The sequence below is a fragment of the Stegodyphus dumicola genome, chromosome X2 (assembly GCF_044657685.1).
Source record: "Stegodyphus dumicola isolate Sdum_Otavi_A_Nest chromosome X2, ASM4465768v1".
NCBI lineage: Eukaryota > Metazoa > Arthropoda > Arachnida > Araneae > Eresidae > Stegodyphus > Stegodyphus dumicola.
Genome location: NC_140781.1, coordinates 139,636,848 through 139,651,132, shown reverse-complemented (window position 1 = coordinate 139,651,132; position 14,285 = coordinate 139,636,848). Strand labels below are relative to the sequence as shown.

Genomic DNA, 14,285 nt, shown 5'->3' with positions numbered 1-14,285 from the left:
ACGCACACTCTGCTGTATGTGAGAGTTTGTAAAAAACAAACACACGCAAGTCCGATCATGCGTTAAAAATCGCTGATTTGTGTCTTTAGGTTTACCGATGGACCCAGGTAGTATAATATCATCAGTGAAACGACTTTACCTTTCTGGTCTTCTCATAACTCTTGCTTAGGAAGAGGAGAATTGTGGAAAAAGTTGACGGTATTGTATGCCATGTTTGAAATAGCAAAAGCTTGGTTGAAAATAAAACCAAGAACACTAGTAGTTCGATCATGGAGTAAGATTCTTCCCGATGTAGAAATTGGAGATATATGTAATTGGAAAGAAGTCAAAGCAATAACTGAAATTGTATGCCAAAAAAACTGAAAATGTAAAATTCTTTGAATATTTTCATTGGCAAAACGGTCGATCGGCAAAACGCTCCATGTTTTGTCAACTAAGGGGGATTTAAGTACAGTGATAAAATAGCACTTTGATAAATAAAGTAAAATTTTGTGAAGTTTTTTTAAGAAATAAATTTACATGAAAATTGAAAGTTTGGATTATCCTTGTTTTAGAGTTGTCAATGACCTGCTTCCTTGGCATTAGCCCGTATAATCAGGAACACACTGTTTATGCATAACGTACTATTTTAATTTAGTGTACATTGCTAACGGATTGTTACCTTATAATGCTTTGCTTATTACTTAATATTAAATGCTTTTAAAGCAAAGCTGTGTTCTTATTTGTGTTCACACAGTTAGTTATCAGTGAATAAGTTCAAACAATAAAAAGGGATTAATTGCTGTTACTCGAGCAAGATATCAAGAACAGGTGATTGTAAAGTGGATGGAATAGGTGCACTATTATGATGTAAGATTAAAACAAGAGTAATGTAGTACATTTGAAAAAGGTTTAAATAGTGAATATATAATATAAGAAGCACCATTGATGGAAAGTCTGAATGTTATTTTTGTACCAGTGTGGCTTCTTAAGCTTCAGGCACTACTCATCAGTATAGGAAACTCACTGATTAACTATATAGAGAGAGAGAGAAAAGACAAGAAATTTAAAACCAAATTCACAAAGACATGAAAAAATAAAATCAAATCCAGTAAATTTCAAAATTAAAAACATCAAAGGATTGTTTTCAAACCAAAAGAATTTCCAAAAACAATAGAAAAATATAAACTAAAAATAGGAAGAGGGATTCAATCAAAACCAGATTGAGTTATTAAGAAGAGATAGATCAGATTCAATTGAATCCCTTCCCCCCCCTCCAGGAAAACCATTGCTTTTCTGTTCATCCAAAATTAGCGTAGGAACCATCTTAAATAATTTAATTGTAGTAGTTTATCCAAAAAAATTTTCAATGCCTCCTTGCTGCAACGGATCTCTATTCATATGAAATAAAAATGTACAAAAACAGTTCCATGTGAAATAAATTCAACATGTAAAAAAGTAGAAGAAAAATAGACACATGTATTGGTATTAAAATTCAAATAAAAATTTAAATTCAAATATAAGTTATAAAATAATAACTAATAGAAAACCATAATTTTTTAACTCACCACTGTTAGAACTAAGGAACAAAAGACAGCAATCCAAAAGGGAAGAATAGACTAATGGTTGCTTGTTTGGCAAAACTTCAGAGAAATAATAATGGGGTATTCATGTTTAATAAAATCATGATACTCTATATATCTTAATAATATTTATGTTTATGCAGTTAGTATAACAAGAAATGTTTCTGATATTTCATTTGAATATTTTACTGTTATCTGTTACTGTTTATTTAATGACTTTCACTTGATGCATATTTTTAAAATAATAATAAAAAAATATTTTTCGCAAAGGAAATCTGTGTATACAAAATTGACCAACATTTGAATGCTGTATCATTTAGTGTTTTCTTTTATTTAGTAAAAAAGATGCCCGTGAAAAGAATTGGAAGACCAGCTGCTGGTACATGGTGAAAGCGTCTTGCTGCAGCAAAAAGTCGAAGCAGTCCGAGTAACAAAGAAATTGCTTCAGAAGAGATTACTAGTATGGAGGTAGAAAGATCTGATTTAGTTGTACCTGCAAAAATGTCCTCTTCTGATACAAAATTTTCTGTTCCATTTCCTGTACATATTTTGCCAAAGAAAAATGATCCCGTTGATGTTGAAAAGGCATTTGGTCGTGATAGTAGCTTTCTTCCACGACCTTTGACACCAACAGAGCCAGAGGATACTATATCGGCAGAAGAGATTGAAAATGCAATGGCAGAATTTGAGGCCAAGAAAACTGCACCTGTGGCTAAAATCCAACCAATGTCTACTCCAACTGTTGCAATTGATCGTTTGAACCAAAGTGTGGTTTTGAATGAAAAAAGTTTTCTACCAATTTCAGACCCACTAAAGGAAAATGCTGTTTTATCTTCAGCAGCCGTTCCCAGTACATTTGCTAAATCAGCTGCTGTATTGGTTGTGGAATCAAAATCGGTGTCAGTATCTTCTGCATCTACTTTGAGAACTTCATTCTCCCCACAAGGTAAAGTAATTTCACCTGCTTCTGTGCAAAATTTGAAGAGTATATCTGGTGTTGGTTTAATTGCAAATCAGCTACCTACCATGAATCCCACTAAATCAACAATAATTACTGTGCCTTCTGCAAATTCAACTACAGTTTTGGTTTCTAGTGCAGTTACTCGATCACAGCCTACAAAAATGATTCAGTTAGTTGCTAAAAATTCTAACTCTTTGAATTCTAAAACTCAAACTATATCATCTACAAATAGCAGTAATACTACTGGTGAATCATCTGATCAACAAGTTTGCAATCTCTCTCTTTTGTCTGATGTTGCAGGTATGACTGAGCCTCTAAAAGATTTTGGTAAAAAACAAGAAGCTTCTACATCTTCAGCCACATTAGTGAAACTTGCAGTTTGAGATAGGAATCAACCTCAGCCTGTGAAATGTCTGAAGGTGATAAAAACAGTACAAGCTCCATCACCTCCAACTCGAATTGAGACTCCAGAAGAGCTTGTGGAGAAGCAGTTAGCAATTCAAGCACTTAATAATAGTATTGACATTGAATCATCTTCGCCAACTATGAAAGAATCTGGTTACTCAATCTGCTATGCTAAAGCTGATGGTTCCGTTGTTTCGCATGCAGTTACCAGACCAGGATATCCATCATATTTCTCAAGGCATCCTCTTATACCAACTCAGAGTCGTGGGAGAGATAGAGCTCACCCTGCATTTTCTAGCAAACTTTTGAGATTTTATGGTAAATAGATTGTTGATTTTTGCCTTTACAAAGAATTGTTTGAAAATAGATTAAGAAAGAATAATTAAGGGGGGAAAACTTTTCTGTGTGGCCAGCAACCAACACATATTTTTTTTAATTTGGAATATACCTCTCAATGGGCAAGCTTTAGAAAGGCTTGGTTGCAACCTGCAGAAAGTTGCCAGATGTTGTCTGTTAAAAGGATGGCTTGCCAAAACACCATTTGACGATTTTCTGAATGGCAGGTAACAGTTCAGTTTTGCTTTTCAGTTGATAACATGATTTGTTCAGCAGATAAATCAACACATAAGTACATTAAAAAACTTTAAATTATGTTACTTTTAATTACTTTATTTTGAAATAATATTACAACATTTTAATTAATATTTTTTCAGAACACTTTCAGCATTTGTGTGTATGAAATACAATGCATGTTTGTGTGAAGTTTGATAATATTAAATTTAGCACATTCATTGCTGGTATAGCATGGGTTTTTGGTTGCCTCTTCTTGCATTGAAAATATTTTTTAAGAAACGAAAGCATATTTATGGAAAAATTTTGTTTAACTTCTAACAGTAAAATGGTATCTTGTGTGTGCTAGTTTTGTGAGTTAAAAATATATTTACAAAACATTAGAATTTTTTAAAGCTATACTTTTTCAGACTTATACATAATGCAGGTTTTGATTAGCATGTTTTGCACAGGAAGTGAGTACAGTCAGAAGTCTTTAATCCAGACTCATCGGTGATTCTGGATTATCGGTATTTCTGTAATATAGATCATCAATTTAAATCTGGTAAGATGGCATGCAGAAATCATAAAATTTAAAATATGAAACCGTAATTTATGAAATAAAGAGCAATTATGATCTAAAGGGTATCAAAATTTACAAAAAGGAAGCTTAATATTTATTTGTTTACTTTATTAAACATTTCTTTCAACGCGCGCATGCATAAAGCATACATTACGCATATTCGAAATTAGAAAATTGCAACCAGAAAACTATTTGATGTGTATTCATGATATTTATAATGACGAGGAATTTGATTTAAATCATATCAAAGAAGGAGTACATCGAGATGAAATACTGCATTTAGTAAGGAATTATAAGCCGAATAAAATAAAAGCATGCGCCTTGAAGATAAGGATAGTGCTGACGGATCAACTTCCAGTTCATTGCACGCCGCATTGTCCCCCCCCCTCCGCAGAGTAGCGTGAAATTGATAAACATATTTCGGAATGGTTAGAGAAACAAAGGATATGCCTTTATCCATTTTTTGTAGCAACTCCACTTTTTGTTTGATGGACATCGAAACATGCTTTCGCTTTGTAGATCCATTGGTAGCTCTAGAATCGGAAATTCTTTTTGACATATCGAAAGTTCAAGCTTACTTTTATAAAATTGCTCTAACAGTCTGCAAAAAATAAGCCGGATTCAATTAAAAGATTAAGGAACAACGCAATCTGCAACATTAACTGAAATAGATAATTAGATAATTTTAGCTTAGCTTATACCGTCCATTATACATTAAATGTGCATGCGTAAACGTATTATGCGCATGCGTAGACGCATATGCGCGTGTGTAAAGGTGTTATGCACATGCGTTAATGCATTATGCGTTGACGCGTGCACAGAAAGTTTGTAGCTTTGAGCTTTGGATTATAGATCATTCTAGGTTATGGACGTCCGGATTAAAGATTTTTGACTGTATCTTGTCGTATTTGATAAAAATTTTGGATAACATGTGCCTGTGTTGGTGCATCATTTGCTGCTGTTGCAGATAATGTATCATCCATTAAATTTGATTTAGCATTCATTGTTCTATTCATTTCATAGCTGCCAGTTCTACCACACAGTCTCTTGGATATTAATTTTTGACCTTTCCTCAGAAAAACTACAAAAGCAAATGATATTTATTGAAATAATGAAATTTAAATTGTACAAACTTCATTTCCCACCCCCTAGTGATTTTCAGCATTGAGTTATTCTTCTTAAATTTCATTTGATCAGAATTGTCTTTCTGTAGATGTCTGTGAAACTTTTAATGAAGATGCAACCAATGTTTAATCAGTTAATATTTATATTTAATTTTGTTTTATATCTATAATGGTGCACTATTATGTTTATCTGCACAATAGTATGTACACCTTGCACAACAAAAAGGGGGGGGCAGTTCTATATCTCCTGTTCTATTGGGCTGATTGTCGAAATTTAACTTGCACTTTTTCATGTCTCGAAAGTGGGACTTAGGATATAAATTAGATTTATATATAGCATTGTTCTAATATAGGCATTTTGATAGGTTCTAATATAGGTACAAAATCAGACTTTTTCTATGAAGTTTTTCCATATTTCAATTCTACAACTCAAATTATAATAAAGTGCCTAGTTTTGTAAAAATCGCATGACTAATTTTTAAAAAATTAGCTCTTGAAATTTTAGCTCCTCCATGTTAATTGAATTTGGTATATATTTATTAACATCTCTTTTTTTATTAAACTTATTTGATTTTTAGTTTCACATTGTGAAATTTACGTTCATTCCAAATAAAATTCACCAATATTTTATGATTTATTTTTAAAACTTGTATTTTAAAAATTGATATATTATTTCAGAAAATGTGTGATTTTATGTCAAAATACCTATGTTAGAACAATGCTATATATAAATTTAATATATATCCTAAGTCCCACTTTCGAGGCATGGAAAACACAAGTGAAACTTCGGCAATCGGTCCAGAAGAATGAGATATATAGAACTGTCCTCCCTTCTTTTTTTATGCAAGCTGTGCATTAACTATTCATTTTATTTTCACTGCATATCTCCCATTCCCATGATTTTCTCAGCATAAAGGTGTAAGCAAATTACAAAACGGAATTGGGCCAAAGAACATAAAATTTAAAATATCTAATTAAATATTAATATATTTTACATCAGAATCATATTATAAAAATTTCAGTAAACTGAATTATGAATTATAAAGTGAATTCAAGTCAATTTGGAGCTATTTTAGAATGGCATTGCTGCACAGCTCGAAAACTTCTCAGAAACCTTGCATGAGAACATTCTGGTTGTTTATGATAACTATGATCTGTATGTTATGACGTATCTGGTGATATTTGATTTTAAATGTAGAGCCTGAAAATTGTATACACTTACTTTCAGTAGTTTATAAATGAATGAAGCCTTGTGAAAATAGATACTCAGTTATTTTCCATCAGTTTAAGCGTACAACCTGTAGGCATTAGAAACTGCCGTATGATATGCTGAAGCACAACTTTTCTGTAGCACATGAGTATTATGAAAGCAATTAATGAAGTCTGATGACACATGTATTTATTAACATGTTGCAGGTCAAAACATGTGTTTATTATTATCGAAAGTACAATCTGTTTTTGGGGACAAGTTTGCCTTTTTGACTGTTACTGACAGTTTGTTATTTTACCAGAATGCTGAGTCCTTAGTATTAGCACATATTTCTTTGTTTTTCAGCACACTGGCATGCTGCTTTCTGTACACAAAATCCTGTTCCTGTTTTTGAAAGATATTTCTAGATATCTTACAATGGTATGCATAGCATTTCATTTTCAGGCAGCTTATTTGTGAGCAACACTTGTGTAGTAATTGTCTGTGCGTGCAGTTTAGTAATTTATCAATCAGAATCATTACTATGCTTTGTTGCAGTCTTAATCCACAATATGGATCCATTGTGAAATAATATAAAAGTATGTTTTTACATAACTGTTTTTCCGGTATATATTCCCTAAATACAAGGCATCCTTGTTACAAAACTATCCATTCTCCCTCCTTGGAGAAATTATTTGAAATTTCCCAGAAGAGCACTGCAAAAACTTTGCAACTTGTGGAACCTATTATTACAATTCCTGTGATTGCCACCTTTATTATTGCTAAATTTCTGAAATCCTAGTAAGAGTTTGACCCTTGCATTTATGGCACTAAAAATCAGTGTTAGCACTGAATTGCTGGATGAGTAATCTTGATGCTGGCTTTTTTCCTTTAAACTTCTCTGCAAAAATAAGTCCTAAAAAATTCTCCATCTCTACAAATCAGTTTAATTCTTTCTGTGGTTTAGTTATTGAAATAGACAATAAATTGCTTAGCTTACTTGTTGGTTTATGATACAACAAAATAATTGCATTGATGGTAAGTAAATGAAGAAACTGTATTGGTCACGAGGAGGCTGATAAATCGGTGCCTCGAGGGGATGTAATCCCACTGCTGTTTTGAAGAATAGTAATAAATGGGCTGTTTTAGACTGTAGCGTATGAGTAATTGGTCCTGAATTTGAATCCAAGTGAATAGGGTGTTTGCATAGTTGGATTTTGTGGTTGTGTAGCATAAATACAAGCCAGTTTCACTTTAAAATGTATTCCATTACAAATAGTTTTAGTTTTCTTTTCCATATTCAAGTATTTTAAAAACCAAACTAAAAATCAATATTAGATGGTATATAGTTCCTACCTACTTCTCACGAGGATTCATTTTTTGATTTGAAAGCTTTTGTACTATTATAATTTTTGTTCTTGCTAGAATTGCTCAAAAGTTGAAATATTTTCTTGTGTCATATCTGTGTTCATACTAGAGACTTCAATAAACTCTATTTAGCTGTTCAGCTAAGTCTTTAACTGTGTTCCACCTAAAGAGCTTGTAAATGCTATTTTTTTTTCCTTCAACTTTCATCAGCATCATAATTGGAATTGTGGTCAAACTTGTAGCTGCATCATTGATCTGAATCAGTGTCATCAGCAAGCTGTTTATTAGATAAAGTTAATTGATTTTATTGATTTATCTTTCATTCATAGTTAACCCCAAGTAACATGATTGCCATTATGTAGTCAAGAGGAGTTTCTTTTTTGGTCATTTGTTGTATATTATCTTATTTTTTAAAATATTTTGTTTTCTTATTTACTTTATGATCTAAATATTATATAATGATTGAAAGTTTATGAAAATACAGCAGATTCTAAAAAGTTCTTCCAGAGTGTTCAAAAAATGCTTGCGATTACTTTTACAAAGGCTACAAAGTTACAACAGAACTATTTGGACCTTGTGAAAAGGAAACTACTTGGAAAATATTCCCAGTGTACTTGCACTACATTTTGGTAATGTACTGCATTGCATGCTACAAGCCTGTCATACAGAGTTTTGTGAAAACAGGATTCTAGAGACTGATATGTAGCTAAGTTATCCAATAAGCCATTGGATCACATGATGTGAAGAATGAGATATTTTATCACTAGTGCTTAGTGAATATTCCTAGTGGACAAGATATCTGCAGCAATGAATGTGTTAATAATATAACATATGTTAAGACTTAGAGACCATAAGATTAAATGGCAGAGTATAACAAAAATATTTTTAAATAGTTTTTATCTTATGTTTTTACAAGTGTATAAACAGCTAGCAAATCACTTACTCACTTAGCAGGAGAAATAAAAATGGAGGTTACAAGATGAACCATTTGGCACCTTTTTTAGGAGCTGCTGCTGATAGAATTATACCTTGAATTTTCATTTAAATAGTGCAATTCTGAAATTAATGTTACCATTAAAAGATACATATAGCATCTATATGTGAATGAACGCAAGAACAGGAAATTTCACATTATAAGACCTCTTCATATTTCAAAATGGTATTATACTTTGAAATTCGCGTATAGTGAATCTAGTTCGTTATGTCAATTAAAGAATTGCTCAATTTTGTTGCCAGAATAGGATGATTATATTCTGCTGATTGTGTTCTTGATGTCAAATTTTAGTTAAGTACTAGCGACTTGTGCAGAGCAATCAGTCACCTTTAGTTAGTGTAAAAAATATAATTTTAATGAGTATTTTCATATTTCCGGTTAATAATAGTAGAAATGAAGAATTGTGTTTATTACTATAAGTAACTGTATCTGTTAATCAGTAACAAACAGATTAAATTTGAAAGAAAAAATAAATATCTTATGTTTTGCTGAACACACTGGCACGTGGAAGATAAAAATATTTTTTTTTGAGGCAGTAGTAACATGCTTCTTTTAAATCATTGCATTATCTGATTAAATTTGAAAAAAATGGCTTATGTTTCGCCAAGTGGCAACAGTTTGGTGTTAAATTTTTGAGTTAATCGAAATGTCATTAAATTCACACAAAATAATTAAATAAATAAAATTTCAAAGCTTGGGCTTGAAGGTGCACATATTTCGGTAAAGGATTACGTACATTCAAAATTTGGTGTCTCTAAGTGTGTTACTGTTATTCTGCAGTATGGCGAACATAGATGCAAATTCTTCATTACTTAATAACAGAAATTTGTGACAGTTTATGTCATTAGTTTGTTTTCTGTCATGTCATAGAGGATAGTCTGTAAGTTCATTTTAATTCATACAATTAGTATTTTAAATTCATTTACTCATTATATGCTTTTATGCAAATTCTCTGTGAGCGTGCATCAGAGAAAGCACTCATTCCCATTGGTTAAGTATTTTGAATTGTTCCTGATAAAGTAATATATCTTCTTTACCTAACAACAGCACATAAAAGCTTTCTAAAGCCATTGTCAGACCATAAATTAGACCCTCATTTATTTCTTAGAGCTAAATACAACTGTTATTAAGTAAATTTCTAAAATCTTCAACAACTGATTTTGTGACTTGAAATATATCAGTTGTGCATTGAGCTTTAGAAAAATTTAAAATATACCGTGTATAATAGTTTACATTGTTGTTTATGAAGTTTGCCTTGTTTTCCATTCACAGTTTATTCTGTACCTTTTATAAATACATGTAAATACGCATTTTCCTCATTCTTACATTATTTTAAAATTTAACTGTAAAGTTCAACTTATTTAGCTATCATGTTGGAATTATTTTGTACCCATCTGTATGTTATTTAATATACACGGTGATTGAGAAAGGATTTAATTCATAATTTTGTAGTTTGAATACTTGATTTAGTTTTTGATTACAAAACAAACAAACCAAAAACAAAAAGAACTATGTTAACTGTAAAGTATCCTTAAAAGTACTTGTGATTGAAATTTATACTGATATTATTTCAAACTGATATACCAACATTTTTAGGGCCTGCAATGATGTACTGTGTTTTCATGTGTAATAAATTAATGTAAAACTAAAGTGTAAATAAATTTTTGTTATTAAAAAATTCAAATTCATGCGACACAATCAAAAATGGAACAATTTTGAATAGTAGTGATATAAGTACTTGCATTAATTAATCAATTCTGCCAAAGCATGCATGGATTATTTTTCAAAGGAGAGAAGTGCATGTGTCGAAGAATTAGCTTGTATTTATCTACTAGTTAGTAATTAATAATAATGCAAAAGAGAAATCGAGTTGCAAAGCTCTTCTTTTACCAGGACCCAAATGAGGGACATGGTAATTAGTGTTTCATAAGCTTAGCCACTCAGCTGCTGGTGCGCTGCAGCTTTGCTATGTCTTGTACCTTAAAACATGAGCATTGAGAAATAAGATGGCTTATTATGTGTTTATGTTTTAATAGTTCTTGATATTTTGGATAATTTCCCTAACTCTTAAATAATTTAAGAAATAATGTACCCACAATAATAAGATAATATTTTTCCACTACCCACACATTTAGCAAATATAATAGGTATTGTTATTTTCACTTTGCAAATGTCTGTTTTTCTGCTAATATGCATGTTTTACTTTGATAAATTTTACTTTAATGGGTTTTAAAATGTGTTTAATTAAATATTATTCGCAAAGCTTCTATCAGGCTTGTTCTTCATCTTGAACAGAGAGTATGGAAGTCTGATTTCCTTGAATATATATATAACTTTTACCACTTATTTTAAATATTACCGATTAGAGTCATTCTCAAAATATGGAAAGAATTGGTACTTTTCCGTTTAGCCAGCCCAAATCTCACCGAGTAGACTTTATTGGCGACAACATACAGTATACACATAAAAAATGTTAGTTCTAAGAATTTTTTATTTTGAAGGTATAAACATTTTAATATCGTTTAAAATTTTGTAAAAAGCCAAAAAATAAAGACAATAAATTTGTAAAAAGACATTAATTTAAGAATTTACTATGCTTTCATGGTTCAACATGCTGATTCGCCGGTTTGCATCACATGACCCCAAGTGATCTCATCTCGCGTAAACTACGCTACAAAAATATAATTCTCTTAGTAATTATCTACATTAATTTCAAGTTAAATCTTAATTTGGAATGCAAGAATTATTTCAGTTCACACGAATAGCTTACTCAGAAATTATGTAAAACCGTAGTGCTTTACTTCGCTAGTGCATTCTCGTTAGAATTGATGAATTTAACCCTTGACTTTTCTATATTTTTGCCTTCGAGTGAGCAGTGTAATTGCATCCTAATTGACTTAATTACTACGAATGGCCTTAGGGCATAAAACTGAACTATCTGGTAAAATTTCTATGTAATTGGATGCCAGTATTAAAAGAAATAATCAATCTGATAAGAAATGGCTGAGATTTGTTTTGAAAATGATGAGTAATAGGTTACCAGCGAGGATATTCCATTAGGCATCAGTTGTACCATTATTGGCGACTTAAATTATTATTGGCGACTGCGCCACCAAAACAGAAAAGTACCAAAGAATTTTATGACAGCCATTTTAGCACTGTGGTGGGAAAGCATGGAGAAATACAAAATTTAACTTTTTATATGCTAAACAAAAAAGCTTCTTTACCTTTCTATGCAAAATGTAGTGAGTTATGAGCAATTAGTGTTATAATTTATCAGGCCATCTTCGAGGTTTATAGTATTTATTGGTATTGTTTTATATAATACAAAACAAATAGTTGCCCTTACCAGTCACTTTTGTTTTTAGTCTCTGAGGTTCAAAGAATATTTAATTATGGTAAAAAATATGTTGCAAAAAATAATCCAAGTTGTAATAGCTTAACGAATTTTGCATGTGAAAGTACTGAACCTTAAAATGTCCCATGACCAAAATTACCATGGTCTAAAAATCCCTTTTTTTTTTTTTTTTTTTTTTGCTTTATTTCTAAAATTAGAACTACAGGGACCTGTAACTGTGAATTTAAAGATCAAAGTCAAGTTTTTGTTACTGCTTTTATAACACTTTTATAATTTTACTATAAGTAATATAATGTTGCCTAGATTATGGAATATATTGCACATAATTTATAGTTTTTAAATCTTGTAAATCTCAGAGTCTAATAGTTATATAATGAATAACCATCATTGAGTATCATTATTTTTATTAATAGTATGTTGACATAACTGTGGACTTTTTATTTTAAATTTTATGCATTATTTAGACATTTAATCTAACAGAAATGTGAATTTTTGGTTGTAAGAGAACAATTTATATATAAAAATTTGAATATATGGCAAGTACTTAAATACCGATTTCAACATCTTTGAATGTAATTATTATAAAATTTATATATATTCTTTGCAATCATACTGTGTGACTGAACTTTAGGCAGATGTTAAACGAATTATCACTCAGTGTAAAGAAATCGCAGGGCCTGCAATAGGGGGGGTCGCCAAAAATTTTAGCAATTTTGTTATTTCTTTAACTTATTATAATAATTGTACAATCACCAAGTATTTTTACATAATGTATCTGAAAATAGATAAAGATAAAACAATACAGACAAAGAAAAAGCGAAAACATTTTTGGTGGCTTTTTTTTTTTAATAGAAACGTTAATTTTACTTCAAAAATTAAAGTCAATGACCCGAAACCGCAATAGTATATTACAGTACAAGTGAAGAAACTGATAGTTTCACTCATGCATGTTTCGGATTTGCGCAATGCTTACGGGGTCCTCCAAAGTTTTCATAAATATTAGTGGGTCCCCACACCAAAAAGTTTAAGAAACCCTGGTCTAAAGTAGGAACTGAAATATGAGAGGGTGTAAAAGACCCTTTATTAAAACTAAATAAGAACTTATTTTGCTTACATTTCAGCCAACCACTTGTGACGAGATAATTTAAGATGACAGTAATTTCAGATGTAAAATTTAAATTCAGATAAACTATTAACCAAAGGCTGCACAAATCAGTTTAACATGAAGTTGGCTCTAAACTTAACTGGCATGGAATTCAGCTATCAGCAAATTTAATGCAAGACCAGAGATTACAAACAGGGTTGCCATGCTACCGGGAAAAACCGGAAAAAGTCAGGGAATTCGGAAATTGACCAAAAAATTCAGGGAAAAGTCAGGGAATTTAAGTGTTTTTGTCAAAATCTGGAAAAGTCAGGGAATTTCATACAACGATCCCGCCAAAAAAGGTGAGTTTTGCGCCGACGTCGGAAGAGATAACTTTTTTGGCGAATTGTGTATCACGTGAGTGTCATTCGGGCAGCTGGCATAGAGCCAATTTTCGCAGCTCCAATTTGATTGTCTTTTAGAAAGGCAAATCAAGTTTCCCGCAACTTTTGGTTTCCAGTAACCTCGAAAATCGCATGTGCAGTGCATGAACTAAAGAAAGTACCTGTTCTCGTATAAAACAAAATGGGTTTAATCCTAGTATACGGTACCATGAAGGTTAGAATAAAAAAATATGTATTGTAAAGAAAGAAAACCTCTCTGCAACAAACGTGGCTCCGTTCCATCATAGAGGGAAACAGCTGTGCATGCGCAATATATCTGTCGCCAAAGCTCGAAACCGGTGTCGAAGTTCGAAGGTCACGTTATCAAGAATTCATAAAATGAATATCGTTTAAAATCAGATAAACTATTAACCAGAGTTTATAATAAAAAATAAATAATATATATATTCATAAATATTTTTTTAAACTCTAAAGGGAAAGAAAATATTTTTGGCGCAAGTAACTTAATTCATGGATTAGTTATTTTGAGGGAAAAAAAAAACTACGAAAATCCGTTTTTAAAATTATTGCGAAAAATCTAAGAAAAAACGTTCTTTGATAAAACGTTTCTTCTTGAATTTTTCGCAATAATTTAAAAACGGATTTTCGTATTTTTCTTTTTTGTCAAAGAACGTTTCTTCTTAACACGTGTTTCTCAATTTCCT

At 31.3% G+C, this 14,285-nt stretch overlaps 1 pseudogene across 1 annotated transcript in view; it reads left to right on the top strand.

Moving 5' to 3' along the window:
* LOC118190005 (uncharacterized) overlaps positions 1-14,285 on the top strand; it is a 200,084-nt pseudogene that overhangs the window by 135,153 nt on the left and 50,646 nt on the right. Inside the window, exon 12 of the transcript XR_015039138.1 lies at positions 1,900-3,246. The product of XR_015039138.1 is annotated as an uncharacterized LOC118190005 (transcript). The remainder of the gene's footprint in view (positions 1-1,899; positions 3,247-14,285) is intronic.